The sequence below is a fragment of the Urocitellus parryii genome, unplaced genomic scaffold, assembly GCF_045843805.1.
Source record: "Urocitellus parryii isolate mUroPar1 unplaced genomic scaffold, mUroPar1.hap1 Scaffold_87, whole genome shotgun sequence".
Lineage (NCBI taxonomy): Eukaryota > Metazoa > Chordata > Mammalia > Rodentia > Sciuridae > Urocitellus > Urocitellus parryii.
In genome coordinates this window covers 237,900-253,904 of record NW_027554208.1, presented here as the reverse complement: position 1 = coordinate 253,904, position 16,005 = coordinate 237,900, and positions in this window count along the sequence as shown.

Sequence of the window (16,005 nt, the reverse complement as noted above, 5' to 3'; positions counted from 1 at the left end):
GTGATGTTCAGCCGCCAAACCACGTCGGCCAGCGCTGACTTGAGCAGCTGGATGGTCTTCCTGCATCTGGACCCGCTGCTCCAAGGAGGCGATGTGGTCTGACACCTCCATGCTACTCGCGGCAGACGCGCTGTCATCTAGGCCAAAGGGAAGATGGGGATAGTTTTAGACACTCCCAGAGCAATCACATCTCCAACCACAGGCTGGCACAAGGCTCCAACTAGACTGTAAATTGTGCATTGTTAATTGAAATTTATAAACTGAAAATGAAAATTGTAATTTATAAACTCAAAACTTGAGAGACACAGACAGAATGAAAAGAGCACAAGAGAAGGCAGATCTGTCCCAGCATTGCCACGTGCTCCAGCCCTCCCTCTTCCTGTGCTCCAGCTCTCTCTTCTCCAGTGCTCTAGCTCTCCCTCCTCCTCTGCTCCAGCCCTCCCTCCTCCCGTGCTCCAGCCCTCTTTCCTGTGCTCCAGCTCTCCCTACTGTGCTACAGCCCTCCCTCCTCCCTTGCTCCAGCTCTCCCTCCTCCCATGCTCCAGCCCTCCCTCCTCCCATGCTCCAGCCCTCCTTCCTGTGCTCCAGCCCTCCCTCCTCCTGTTCTCCTTTCATTTAGTCTGTGCCTCTCAAGTTTCAACTGTGATTTTAACTGCTGTTGTCCTTTTCTGCAGGTTGGCCAACTTACTGTCTTTTCTATGACATTAAGAATTCGGAAGTAGAAGGGATGCGGGCATCTGTCCACTTCACCTGCACAGAAGTCTGTTCTGCCTGGTCTGCTGGCTTGTGTTCAGCTATGCTGACGGTAGGCCACACAGGGCTATGTCAGTTGAGTTTGAAGAACAAAGTGCCGAGTGGCCCAGTGTGCTCGGTACATAGCATCGCACCCCCCATGCCCCCCAGGCAGGCACTCCGGCATCCTCCTGCCTTTCCTGTCCTCCCCTTCGCCTATCCTGCTCCAAGGGGCTGGCCTCTCCTCTCCTCGGGATTTTTTTTTTCTGCATTGCCTTTGCTTGGGCTGTTTCTCAGCCAACTTTTTGCATGACCAAATTCTTATGCTTGAGACTCAACTCAAATAGGAGCTTCTGGGAGAACTTTCCCAAAAACTTTATCTAAAGCTGTTACTTTCTATTTCATTGACCTTATTTGTTGCACAGCATGTTCTAAAAACTATAAAATGGTCTTGCTGGCATGTTCACTGCTACCCTTCCACCTGGAATGTGAGCATCGTGGAGGGATTTCTGCTTTGGGGTATGTCAGACTAAAAGACCCTCCTGGAAGCACCCTCCACCCCATGCAGAAACCAAAAGCCTGAAGTAGCATTAAAAAAAAATCTACGTGAAGGTACAGGGAAGAGAACAGAAACATGCACTCTGGTGGGCACTCACACTTGCCCTAGTGGGAAGCTCACTCAACCTAATGAGAGCTCATAGATTCTGATGGGGAGCTCACACTGAGACTCTAGTGGACAGCACACTTAAGACTATAGTGGAGAGCTCACACTGAGACTCTGGCGGGCACTGTGGGCCCTTGTGCTCACACTTAGACTATGGTGGGAAGCTCAAACTTAAGACTATGGTGGGGAGCTCACACTTGGACTCTGGTGGGCACTCACATTTCATCTCCAGAGGGATGCTCACACTCAACACTGAAGACTTCACATTCACTTAGAAGAAGTAATGTAGGAAACTATACAAGAAGCCTGTCTCATTGCTTTTACCCTGGGGATAAGCAGTACACTCAGTGGTAAGGGCCCAAGTGGTAAGCTTTGAAATATTTTTGCCCTAAGAAATTAAAAAAAAAAATCAAGTTAGGAAACACTACTGGAAAAGGTGGGGAAATCCTACAAGGAAAAAAGCAAGAGAAGGGTCCCCAAATCCCATATGCTCAAATCTCTGACTGATCTGGCAGCGAACTGCAAAACATCAGAACTGAGAGTGGAGCTGTTGGTCCAGAGATAGGGTCTGCAGCTGAAGTCCAGACAAGAACAGCACCTATTAACACAAAGGAAACACCACCAAAGAAAAAAGATATCATGTAGCTTAACATTCACAATGCCCAGCACATAATTCAAAATAACCAAACACACCAAGAATAAAGAAATGGAGCACATTCTCAGGAGAAGAGAAAATAGAATTGAGTCCAATCTCAAGAGGAACAAAATATTGAAACTACCAGATGAGGAATTTTAAATAGATATTATAACTATTCTAAAAAGAAAAATTAACATTCTTTCAGTGAATAAAAATTCAGTAGAGAAATGGGAAATCCCAGCAGAATAGAAACAATTAAAAAGAGAACCAAATACACATTCCAGAACTTATACATATATATACATACACACAATTTCTGAAATAAAAGTTCACTGCATGGACAACAACTGAAAGGACACACAGAGGAAAGATCAAGAAAACCTGAAGGCAGGCATATCGGAAGCAATGAAGATGAAGGACACAGAAAAAAGCCTGACCAAAAATTAAGAGAGCTGTGGGAATCTACTAGGCACTCTTAGCAGTCCAACACACACTTAATTGGCACACAAGGAAAAGCAAGAGAATAGGGCAAAAACAAAATCTAAAAAACAATGGTCCAAATATGCCAAATCTGATGTGCAGGAATGTACAATTGCAAAATGCTAATCAAATACCAAGAAATAGACGGCCATGATTAATTTCTCTGACAAAAAATTGTATGGGTACTGTTTATGATATTTTTAAAAAGCTAGACCCAACTATAGGCTGTTAACAAGAAATGCACTTCAATATGAAGATACAGATAGAATGGAAGTAAATGAATAGAAAAAATACACCATGCAAACAGTAAGCAAAGAAGGCTGGACTACTGTTAATGTCAAAAAAACTAGGTGTCTAATAAAGTGTATATTAGACAGTCATTCCACAATGAAAAAAGGGATAAAAACCAGGAATATTCAACATCCTAAACATGTGTGTGCCCAATATAGAGCTTCAAAATACAGGAAGCAAAATTTAACTGAGTTGAAATGTAAAATAGATGATTCTACAATTTTTCCTGAAATTTTACACCCCATCTTTTAGTGACTGAATTATCCCCGACTGCAATGTAAGCATATTCTACAAAATACACATTTTTTTTCCTTTAACAAACTTTGGGGGTCCTCTGATGAAGCAATAACCCCAACATGTAAAAAAATAGGTGGTAAACTTTTGTGCATGAATTATCACACATCATGTTCTGATAATACATGCAGCGTGCTGTGAAAATCTGTTTCAGCCCTGCTAGTGAGACCAGAACTCTTCCAAGCATGCAGGATTTCATATTTGTTTACCCAGTGCCCTATGCATAGGTAGGAATGTTTCCTTCTTGTAAAAAAATTCAACAAAAAACTATTATCCCGTACGCCAAATAAGACGCAGCACCCTGGAGCCAGTCCTCGCCGTCTTTGCGCTGAAAAGCTCCGGGCTGCGCGAAACGGCGGGTCCCGGGTCCCTCTGCAGCACACCCGCGCATCCCGGGAGTCGGCCGGTGCCTGGGGCTGTCCGGCCGGGCGCAGCGTCCAGGGCGCTGCTCCCCGGGAACAGGGCGGCCGTGCCGCCGCTCCTCCTAGGGCCGGGCGGGGCCGCCGGCCTCCCCGCCGCCTCCCGCGCTTCCCGCCGGGGTCCGCACGCAGGCCGCGTGCGCGGGGCCCGGGGCGAGCGTGGCCCCGCGGCCCCAGCACAATGCGCCGGCGGCGGCGGGAGCGGGGTGACTGCGTGGTCCCCGCGGCCGCCAGGCCTGGCCCCCCCTCGCGCCGCCCGCCGCGGGCCCTCACCGTTGCAGAACTGGAGCAGCGAGGACATGCCGTACAGGCTGCTGTAGCTTGAGAAGCAGTCCTCCATGCTGAGGCCGCGGGCCGCGCCCACTCCCAGCCGGCTGCCGCTCACCCACACACTGAGCCGCACCGCGCCGCTGCTGCGCTGGCGCTGGGGCCGGCCCTGCTGTGGCGGCGGCTGCCGCCGATCACCATGGCAACCGGCCCGCCGCCACCGCCCGCGCTGCCCGGGCCGCCCGCCAGGGGGCGCCTCGGAGGCGCGGGGACGTGGAGGGCGGGCGCGGCTACTGCCTCCAGGCCCGGCCCTGCAGCGGCGGGCGGCCTCGAGGGGACAAAGGGCGAGGCCGCGAGCAGGGGCGCGGGACCCTGCCCACGCTCAGCGGACGCGCTGTCCTCGCGCCGTGCGCAGCTCCGGGACCCAGCGCAGACAACTGGCCGGGCGCCTCCCTGGGGCCGCGTCCTCCGAGCGCGCCCTCGCCGCCCGTTTCCCCCCGCGGCTGGCCCTGCCTCGGCCAGGACAGCGCGCAGCTGCCACCCTCCGCGGCTTCCCTCCCAGGGCAGCCCGGCCCGTCACAGTCACAGCCTCGCATCTGCCTTCATTCAGTCAGGGCGAGGCCGAGGGTCAGGACAAAGTACCGTAGCGGGAGAAGCGCGCCCATCCGTGAGTTTGCAACTTTTCCTGCCCCTATTAAAGCTAGGTCAACCTTCTGAGCTAACTACCCACGGCCAGAAGTGATGACAGTGCGGGCACTAGCGGTGAGGGTGCTCTAACCCCGATGGACTTGGTCCAGAAGCGACAGTGTGACGTTTACACCTCTGATGCACAACCACTCGTACCTTGAGTTATATGGGCAAATCTGAAGTTTTAGGTGTGAACCTTTGTAGGTTGAACATAGCGGGGGATGTATGAGCTATTGTTAGGGAACTTTTGGGCCTCCCTAGGTCTGGAGGCCTGTCTTTCTGGAAACTACTAGAGTAGATACCAGTAGATGGCAGGGTGGGGTACGGGGTCTGTCACTCTGTGTGTGGCCCATTTAGTTTATGGGGAAATCAGGCTGCTGTTAGGTGCTGCAGGCAAAGGGGGACTTTTAAGGCCTGTTCTTTAAGGAAAACAAGGATTGTTGACAAGGGACGATATATCGAGGATAAAGGCTGAAAGACCTAGGTGGGTGAAGGACAGTGGGCAGGACGTCCTAAGGATGTTGCAGGAAAGAAGGCCAGCAGGACCTGCAGAGGGGCCAAGAAGCCTGCCCTGCCTGGTGGAAATGGATGGCTCATGTAGCAGACATTAGCAGAATGAGATTGGACTGAGGGCCAGGAGCCAGGGGAGAGAGTTCCAAGAGCCAGAGGGGTCTAAACAAGACCCTGCAGGAGATGGAGGGCTATGTGGAGGTTTTCATGGGTGCACATGCTGATGAGAATGGGGCTGGGAGCTGAGTCTGTGTGTGACCTGGACACCAGGGGTCAGGGACTGCTGCTGGAGCAGCCCAGGGTGTCTTGAGTGTTCCAGAAATGAGCACTGAGGGCCTGGATAGAGGAACCAAGGTGGACCTGGGGGATAGGCAGGGACAGCGAAACCTCCAGTGAGGAGTGCCCTGTGGCAGCTGGAGTGAGAGGGTTGGGCTCTAGGAATCCTTGGCAAAGAGTTGTAAGTGAATTCTCTAAAGGAGAGAGTGGAAAGTCAGAGGGGAACTGGGGCAGAGCTTGGCAAGGGGGGGAGAAGGAAATTCCAAAGGAGCAGTTGGAGAGGCCAGAATTTCCTCAGAGGATGTGGTGCAGGAAGCTGAGAGCACAGACAGCTTCCGGGGGTGAGTGCTTGGCAGGGTCTTCTGCAGAAGGCCAGGGAAGATGCAAATGGGGAAAGACCCTTCATCTGGTGGCAAAAGGCTCCCAGGTTACCTGGAGCATCTCAGGGGGCAGTGGGAATGGAAATCAGGTTCCTGGATGCCAAGAGGAGGACACATGTTTGAGGACTTCATCAGGGAAGGGAAATGAGAGCCCAAGACACTTGGCAAAAGGGCCAAGTAAAGGTCTCCCTGTCCCCTGCATTTCTAAGAGGCAGGTGCTGTGCAGAGAGAGCTTCCAAAGGGCGACACGGAACACGATGAACATTCTGAGTTTGCCCTCCTGTTTTCTCATTTGCCACCCTTCCCCTCTTTGGTGCCCATCTTCACACTCAACCTCCCAATCTTGAGCTTCAGGATCCAGGGGAGGTTTGGCATAATCCGGGCGTGGCATTTCTGAACTAGGAAGGGAAATGTTAACTATGAATACATGATTAAAAGTTGCTTCTCTTGGGTTGGGGCTGGGGCTCAGAGGTACAGTGCTCGCCTGGCATGTGTGAGGTGCTGGGTTTGATTCTCAGCACCACCTAAAAAATAAAGAATTGTGTTCACCTATAACTACAAAATAAATATTTTTTAAGAAGTTGCTTCTCTTTAGTGACTTTTAAAAAAATATTTATTTTGTATTCCTGACTTTGAATGGTAAAAGAATACTATCTGGTCACCACAGCTGAGGTTTGGAAGTAAAGAAAATTCAGAAGTGGGAAAGGAAAACTCTGTTTAAAAGTTCAGTTGTAAATTTGAGCTGGAGATTTTCTTAGAAGATATTAATTCCATTAGAGTGGAATTACAAGGAAGAACTCAGTCCACTTGCTTTTGAGTCAATAAAGATCATCATTACACTCAACCTAGGGTATCCAACAGCTGTGTTTTTCCCACAATGATAAAACCTTAGGCTTAAAAAATATATAGAATCATTTCAAGCATATTAACATTAAGTCAATTAGGTTTAATCTACATGACACTAAAAAAAGAATTCATGGAGAAAGTTCAAGAAAAATCTCTGAAGATTTAATTAATAATGTGTGATGTTTTTCCCAATTATTTTAACAGACTGTGATTCCACATCATTTTGAGGTAATTTGTGGCCTAAGCCCAGAAAATGTTGTCATTGTAATAAATGATGTACACTCTGTAGGACAATGTAACCATAGTGTTCAGTGGAATTAATAACAGCATTTGTATAATGTGTGAAAAAAGAGAAAAGAAAGTAGGAGCTCTGTACCATTTATTCATAGAGAGCAATAAAAAAAATTACTTAGAAACATGAAGCCTTGGACATCTATTGTTTAATGAAACAGGCTTCCAAAAAATTTACACAGTGCCAGACACCAGGCTTGGGGCCGAAGGTGCAGCACAGAAAACATAGAGTCTTTCCAACTGCAGGTGGCCATGAACTCAGGTTATAGGGTTGTAATCAGCACCTTAAAAATGAAATAGAAAATTCCACTTCTGGGTATGTTCTCACAAGAACTGAAAGCAGAGACTTCATAGGTATTTGTACACCCGTGTTCACGACAGCATAGTGCACAGTAGCCCAAAGTAGGAGTAAACCAAGTACACTCCAATGGACGATGGGAGAAGCACAAGGCGGGAGAGCCAGACCAGGGAACATTCCATTTTTAAAAGAGAGGGCATTCAGACACATGCTATGGCATAGATGAACCTTGAGGACATAGTGCAGAGTGAAGTAACTTGGTCCCCAAAGGACAAATGCTACAGGACTCCACTAATATCAAGCTCTAAGAGTAGGCAAATTCATAGACTTGGAAAATAGTATGGTGGGTGCCGGGGGCGTTGGGGAGATGGAATGGGGACAGAGTTTCAGTTTGGGATGATGAAGAAGTTCTGGAGAGGGATGGTGGCAATGGTGGCCCAATGATGTGACTCTGCCAATGCCTCAGAGCTGTACCCTTAAAAATGAATGTAATGGTCAATTTTATGTTCTCTGTTACCACAATTTAAAATTATGAAATGGACTAGAGAGTTGCCCCGGGTACTGAACATAGTAAGAACACATATTTTTACTTGGATTGTGAGTCTTTCCTTTAAATGCAGCTACCTGGGCCTAGTTGATATTTAAAGCATGTTCCCCCAGGAATATGCAGAGGCACGCTGATGGTAAAATAATTCATAATTACAAATAATAAGTGCTATGAAACAAAATGGAAGGATTCCAGTAGTTCTGGAGGATCCGAATTGGCCTGAGGAGGAAATTGAGGGACCAGAGGGGAGCACTGAGCTGGGGAGTCCACTTCTGGCAGATGAAGGCACCGAGGAGCCTAGGACTTCACTGTGGCAGAGGGGGCCTGCTCACAGGAGGGCTCAGAGATCCTGTTAGGGGCTGTGGTTTCTCTCTAAGTCCAGAGTTGACCTTCAGTTACTGTTATAGGCTGAATTATGCCCCCTCCAAATTCCTGTGCTGAAGTCCTAACCCCTAGGACCTCAGAATGTGACCTATTCAGAGATGGGGTCTTTACAGGGGCAATCAGGTAAAAATGAGGTAATTATACTGGGGCATAATCCAATGTGACAAGTGTCATAAGAAGGGGAAATGTGAACACAATTTCTCAAGGAAGAAAGATGGTGGCCAGGTAGAAAACTGTATCTACAGACAAGGAGGGGGGCCTGGACCTGGTCCTTCCGTTGTACCTCTGAGAAACTAACCTTGCCCACACCTTGATCTTGGACTTCCAGCTTCCAGAAAGACAGCAAGTGCCTGTTGTTCAACTGCCTAGTCTGTGGTCTCTTGCTCCGGGAGTTCTAGCAAGACCATACCGTTAGCATAGAATCTCAAAACCAAGAACCAGCAATGCCACCTTTCATTACTGATATTAAAATATGAAACATGCTTTCTCATGATGAAATCATCACTCCACACTGTGAGAGATAATCACCAATTCTTAGCACTGATAAGGGACATTAAGCCCTGTGAGGTCCCACCTGCCTGGCAATGCAGCTGTGGTTTCTACGGCATCCCTGACAAGTGGTCACTCAGCTCCTTTCACAAGTTGAAGAACCTCAATGATTAAATAGACTGTTGCTTATTTTTAGCCCAAATTGCCCTTGCCAAAGCATCCTTTGCAGGTCCTGCTTTTGTCTGGTCAATTCGATCTCCTCCTGCCCTGGTTCAAGTTTTCCTCTATTCTGAAATGTTGCAATGGTAGTCAGGGGCTTAAGCCCCCAGCTCAGCTTCATTACTGGAGGGTTAATTTGCACAAAGAGACAAGGTACTTGATGTCATTTCATTCTCTGTTGCCTACTATTAAGTGCAAACATCTTGGCATACACTTTGTCCTGCTTTGAAGGCCATCTTTGGTATCCAACACCCCTGTCACACCATGCCATCCGCAAACTCTAGCTCACGGCTCTCACGGCCATGTGTTTGAATACTCTGGACCTCAGTCAGCACCATTCCCCAGTCCCAAGTGCCCGCCTTCCTGGCCCACCAGCACCCTGACTTCCTGGTCAGGTAGGCATGAATGGGCCTCTGTAGGCACAAGCAAGTCTACCCCTTGTGCTTCCCTTATGTATCCCTAATGTCAATCCACCTCAGCCCGTGGGACCCTGTGTCCACTCTCCTGGGAGATCACATGCCTCTAACACCCATCATGCTTGACACAATGTGGAATGTAGTTGGCAGTGAGAAAAAAGCTACTGAATAAATGAATGAACCCTCCAGACAAAATTGGCCACCTGTTACACTCGACAGACTTTCAAATGCTTGGAAGACAGCCCTCGTGTCTCAGAGTAACGTCCCCATTTCCTCCCTGTCCATCATGTGACAGCTTCTAGACCCTCATCTGCCTAGATGCATGTGCCCCTCCTCCCCAAGTCCTGTCCCCTGATCCTGGTACCCAGAACTACACACGACAACCCCAGAACGCTCTGACCTGGAAGCACTTCCCTTTAATACCTTCAATATTATGAGTCTATTGATGCACCCAAAGTTTATATTGATTTTTTTTTTTGAGCAGCCAGGATGTGGGCTATTGTTTCACATTGAACTTCCGGTCAATTATAGACCATCAGTCTGTTTGAGATGAACCGCTCTTGGGTCTTCTCCATCCTATACTGAGCTAGTTAATTTTTTCTATCCAAAGACAGGATTTATCTTTATCCCTGTTAAATGTCATCTTATTGGTTTCCATGCATCCTTTTACAACCAAAATCTCTTAAACTCTTAAGTCTGACATGTAACACATCAGCTCTGTGACAGCAGAGAATATGCCATAATAGACCCGTTAAGGTCTCCTCACCCTTGTCATTGATGAGCACATCATCAGGGTAGGATGTGGACAGAGCCCTCCGGCAGCACTGGGGACATCTGCCTGCACCTCTAATCATGCATTTGCTTATATCTGGGCTCTTGCCAAGCTGTTTGCCCACCCTGCCCACCTTCCTCCGTTTCGTTGAGGAGATTGGAGAAGAATTTCCGCCACGGCCCTGGAAACCCAATCTGGTAACACTATGAAGAGAGGAACTTAGTTGGCTTGGCTCTGAGGAACTACCTTTCCTGCCAAGTGTCGACACGCTAGCTCTTCAAAGATCTGCTGAAATCTTTGCTCAGAACCAATATTAATATCCAACGTATCATCTGTGTGTTCCAGAACCCAGCTTCTCCTGCTCTTTGGGAAATGATGAGCTTTTCTCCCTTCCCAGTTTTCTGTGACTCCCATCTGGCAAAATGAAAGGTGGCTTCCGGAGGCCTGGAGAAGGCAGCTGCAGTCCCCGGCCCTCGCTGGCCTTGGACTCCTGCCGACGCCTCCCAAGGGATGCTTCTCCTAACCCTCCCATTTTAAGATTACTGTCATCCTTGGAGAAAAAGAAGCCCATGAAACCAAGTCCCAGCTCTGCACACTGGCTTTCAGGATCCTTCATGGTCCCATCTGTGAGCTTCTAGTTCAGATGCTCTTTGCCCTCAACAGTTCTGCTTTTCATTTTCCCCAAACCCCTTAACTGCCTGCCCCAGGGGCTTTTGCTCATGAGATTCCTGCTGGTGGAAATGTCTTTCCACTGGATCTGTGGGCTCCCTGGCCTTGCCCCTGGCTGGGAGCATCAGGCATGGTAGCAGCTCCATAGCTCAGCTAACAAAGCCAAGCTCCTGGACCACCAATGTCACTGGGACGGGCCACAGTGGAGGAGAGGTACGGCTGAGAAGCAGTACTTTCTGCTCAGACAGCCTCATCAAAGGCCACTCCAACTCCATTATTCTACTACAAAAATGTTGACATCTCAGAGCCATGAACACTGGAGCCTCTTAGATAATTTGTTTATTGTCCAAGGAGATGTGACATCTCTTTATTATCTAAGAAGCCCATGGCCTTTTTACCCTAATAGGCTATTCAATCCAACATGTCCTTAATGATTTACATTCATCCAAAGAATTTACATGTTTCAAAGTATCTGAAATGAAGTGGAAGATCAAAAGCAACAGTTGGTTGGTTTTCTCTGCTTAGGAACATCAACCCATTCAGAAAACGCGTTGTCGTCCTTGTCTCTACAGTAAGTGCCACAGAACATTGTGAATCTTTGGCTGTGGCCTCTCCACCAAATCATGTCATTTTGGGGGCGTTTGGTCATTTGCTCCATTGTGCCGGCTGTGAAGTTTCACAGCCGTTCTTGGCATACCACAGGCTAACCACAGAGTAAATAAGCTAATATTAGAGCAACTACTCATTGCAGGGTGCCTGGGACAGCCGGGCTCCCGGACTGTGTCCTGGCTGATGGCTCACATCTCCCTTTGACTCGCTCAAGTATTCTGGTAGGGATGATAAATCATATAGTCATCCTAGCTGATGTGGGAAGGCTTAGGATCCCTCCACACTGTGCGCCACAACAAATTATTTGATTCCTGCAGGCACATTAAAAACGCCATCAGAAGCTGCCTCACAGCATCAAAATGGCGAGAAATAAAGTTGCCAGTCATCTAGATTTTTATCAGAGAAGTCAAGGGGAAAAAGGCCCACTTCTGAGGTTTGCCTGGGGCCTGCTCACCACATGGCACCTGGTGCTCATCCTACGTGGGAGCTGCCAAGAATGAGCAGGAGGTGGGCTCAGAGACAGAGAGGGGTGGAAGGAGTCCCCAGGAAAATGGAGCTGGTCAGGGATAATCATGTCCACAGAAGGCGGCCTGCGGTGCTATTTCAAGAAAGGCAAATGTGTACCAAAAGGAAAGATGACGTTTGGAAGTGGCAGTGGCTTTGTGGAGGAAGAAGAGTGAGGGGTGGCGTGGGAAACCAGGGAAGGAACGGCCCCTTTTTAGTCTGAAGCCTTGTAGAACTATTTGATTTTTTAAAATAAGCACAGTGTGAGACAAGGCAGATTTCAAACTCACTCTGAAAGTCCCTTATATGTTTTAATCTAAGTCCTCAAGCTGCCATTGTGTATTTGCTCCTGATTGTGAGTTCCATCCTCGTCGACATTACAGACACCTGCGGAGCCATCTTCTGAGGCTGGCGACTGTGCCCGCCAAGTCTCAATTCCAGTCCCAAAGGGACCTTTCCTTTGAGTAGGGAAATCTTGGATGGTGAAAGATCTACATGCCTTTTTATTTTGCTTTGCATTGGATCTATGTAAAACAATCAAAGTCAGGAAAATGTGTGGCTAAGGGTCGAGATTTTAAGGTGTCCTGGGATAAATTTTCCAGGAAAAAAGTATATTCCTGCATGAGATTATAATGCATCAAGTTCTGTTTTCATATACTGTCCACTTGCTGAGACATGGAGGTGGAAGTTAAAAGGTAACTGGAGAACATGTTCCCAGGCAGCCTCTCACCCTGTGAGGACAGGGGGGTTCCCTTAGGACCCTCTTACTAATGACAACAAATTAGAATTCATTTTCATACCATATACTGAGATGAGGCCATTAGTTACATTACCATATGCCCTCTTAGTGACTTCATTCAGTGGTTTGAAACTCAACTCCATCCAGTGAACTTAGTAGCAAAATAAGTGTCTCTACCTACTGTAATAGGAAGTCATTGTCTTTGCCACGATTCACACAGGCATGGATATTCTATGTTCTGCTTCTTCCCTTGCATATCTAATGTCCTCAATCAACTGTCCTGCAAGTGCATCTAATTGGTGGAAGCAAAATTATAAGTCTCTATGTTGAGTCAGCGTGTCTATGCAAAGTGATTACATACTTTTTATGAGACCCTATTTTTTTAACTGAAGTTGTAGGTTATTAATTTTGAGTAGTTCAGTTTCTCCAAATTATGTCTATCTAAATTTTTGTCGTCTTCATACAAACTTGAGAATACATTTGTAAGATATTCAGAATAAAAATGTTACTACATTGGAGAAAATTAGCATATCATCATCCCACATCTTACATTGCCCATTTTTGTTTACATAGCAAGAATAGCTAAAATATACTCATTTAATTCAAACCATACATAGTACAATTTCATCACCCCAGTCCTCACATTGTACAGTACATCTCTAAACTTGCTTATCTTGTACATTGCCACTTGGTATCTTCTTGCCTACATTTTCCGGTGTCCACTTCCCCTTCTATCACCACTCTTGTTACCTAGCTCTTGAGCTCTTCCAAACAATACAAGCAGAGGACATACTTCCAAACACATTTTATGAGGCCAAAATGTACTTTCAAGTATTGATCTTGTATACTGTGACCTTGCGATATGCACTTATTTCCAATAGTTTTTGGTTTTGTTCTTTTGAATTTTCTACATAGATTACAATGTCATCTAAAAATAAAAAACACCTTGTTTCTTCCTTTGAATGTATATTTTTTTTCTTTATTCTTGAACTGGTGAGGGCTTCCCATATGATGTTGAATAGAAATAGTGAAAATGGGTACCCTTGCTTTTCTCTTGGAAAAATCATCAAATTGCTCACATTAGGTATGATGTTTTCGTTAGGGTTTTGTGTATATTCTGTATAAGACAAGGACTTTTTATTTTTATTATGAATAGAAATTGGATTTTGCTAAGTAATTTTTTTACTTGAACTCATGTATTTTCTTCTTTTAGCATGGTAATGTAGTAGATCATGTTAAACCTTGTATACCTAGAATAAATTCCACTTTGTCAGTATGTACATTTTTACACATTTTATTTGCTAATATTTTGTTGAGGGGTTTTGTGTTTGTGTTACTGAGAGAGAGATTTCTATACTTTTCCTATTTTGCAATGTCTTTATCTGGTTAGGGTGCTGCTGGTCTTATAGAATGTGTTACTATGCCCTCTGATTCTATGTTTGGGGAGAGATTGTGGAGAATTTAGAAAACTATAAATTTAGGGTAGAACTCACCAATGAAACACTGGAGACTGATACTTTCCTATTTGAAAGGTTATTAATTATTGATTGGATTTCTTAGTAAATATACAATGCTATACAGACTTTATATTTCTTTTGTGAATTTTCTTAGTTCGTGTTTTTTAAGTAGTTGGTCCACTTCATCTAGGCTACCAGTTTTGTGGCTATAGATAGGGCTGGTTGTTTATAGCTCTCTTTTGTCATCTTTAAGATTCATGATTAGTAATGATAGTCTCTCTTTCCTTTATAATGTTGGCTTATTATGTGTTCTCTTCGTTATCTTGTTAGCCTGGCTAGAATTGTTATTAATTTATATTGTCAAAATACCAACTGTGGTTTTGTTGATTTTCTTTATTATTTCCTGCTTTTCAATTTTTTTATTTCTGCTTCAAATTTGATGATCCTCCCCCTCCCCTTTCTTATTTCTTGTTTGCTTTAGAACTTCACTTGCTATACTTCTACTGAAACGTGGGTTATTGATTTTAGAACTCCTTTTCCAACATAAGAATTTAATGCTGGGGCTGGGGTTGTGGCTCAAGTGGTAGCGCACTTGCCTGGCATGCGTGTGACCCGGGTTCGATCCTCAGCACCACATACAAACAAAGATGTTGTGTCCGCAGAGAACTAGAAAATAAATATTAAAAAAATTCTCTCTCTCTCTCTCCTCTCTCACTCTATCTTTAAAAAAATATATTTTTTTAAAAAAAAGAATTTAATGCTATAAATTACTCCATCTAAGCATTGCTCAGCTGTATTGCACAAATTTTTGTAATCTGTATTTTCATTTTCATTTACTTCAAAATATTTCTAAACTTCTCTTGATAATTTGAGTAGTGGGTTGTTGCAGAACTGTGTCACTTATTTTATAATATTGAGGTATTTTTCAAAGAATCCTCTAAATTTTATTATGATAAGAGGAAAATTTTTTGTATGATTTTGATTTTTTTAGAGAGAGAGTGAAAGAGAGAGAGACACTCAGAGAGAGAGAGAATTTTTAATATTTATTTTTAGTTTTCAGTGGACACAACATCTTTATTTGTATGTGGTGCTAAGGATCAAACCCAACACTGCGCATTCCAGGCGAGTGTGCTACCACTTGAGCCACATCCCCAGCCCATAATTTTGATTTTTTTTTAAATTTTAGTTGGCAATAGACAAAATATCTTCATTTTCTTTATTTAGTTTTTTGTGTTGCTGAGGATCAAACCCAGTGCCTCACACCTGTGAGGTAAGTGCTCTACTCCTGAGCCACAACTCCAGTCATGATTTTTTAAATAAATTTTAAGTATGTTTTATGACCCAGAAAATGTTATATCTTTGTCAAGTTTTCATATTAATGTAAATGTGAATGTAAATTCTGCCATTGTTGGATGGAATATTCTGTACATGTCAATTTCATCAAGCTAATAGGTAGAACTCTTTGGTTCATGAATATTTGTACTTGTTGTCTAGCTCTTTGATTGATCAACTACTGATAGAGGGTTATTGTACACACTTTATTTTTTTTTTTCCAAACTGCAAATCGCCCCAAGTTTTATTTGTAGTCCATACAAAAGGGGGGGAAATTAAGGTTTTCTAACACCACCTACTTGGGGAGATGGGGAATTGGGACTGTGCTGCTCACCATCGCTAGAACATCAGTGGTAAGCAGGGATTTGGACACATACCAACTGACTGTCCCAATAGGATCTCAGTCTCAACAGTCTACAGAGGAACAATCAGGGACCCCTGGACTGCTGGCACAGCTTGGCGCACAGGAAATGGTTAAGCTAACCTTTTCCTGGCCTCCCTCACATCTAAAAGAAAAAGGCGCCGCCGACCTCAGCTGCAGGTTGCTTCCCCATCCACACGACCTTAAATATCGCGCACAAAAATAAAAGGGAGCCAGGAAAAAATAAAAACAAAAGTAATTCCCATTCTGGAGAGATGGGAGGCAGGGTAGAGGGGAAACCGCAGATCTAGAGCCAGTAACAAGATGTGATGCTGAGGCGAAGGAACAAAGTAAGTTACTGCCAAACACTCAAAAGGATGGTCTCCTGGGGAAGGCCCACATGGTAGAGGGAGGGGATGAAAAACCGCAATGGGA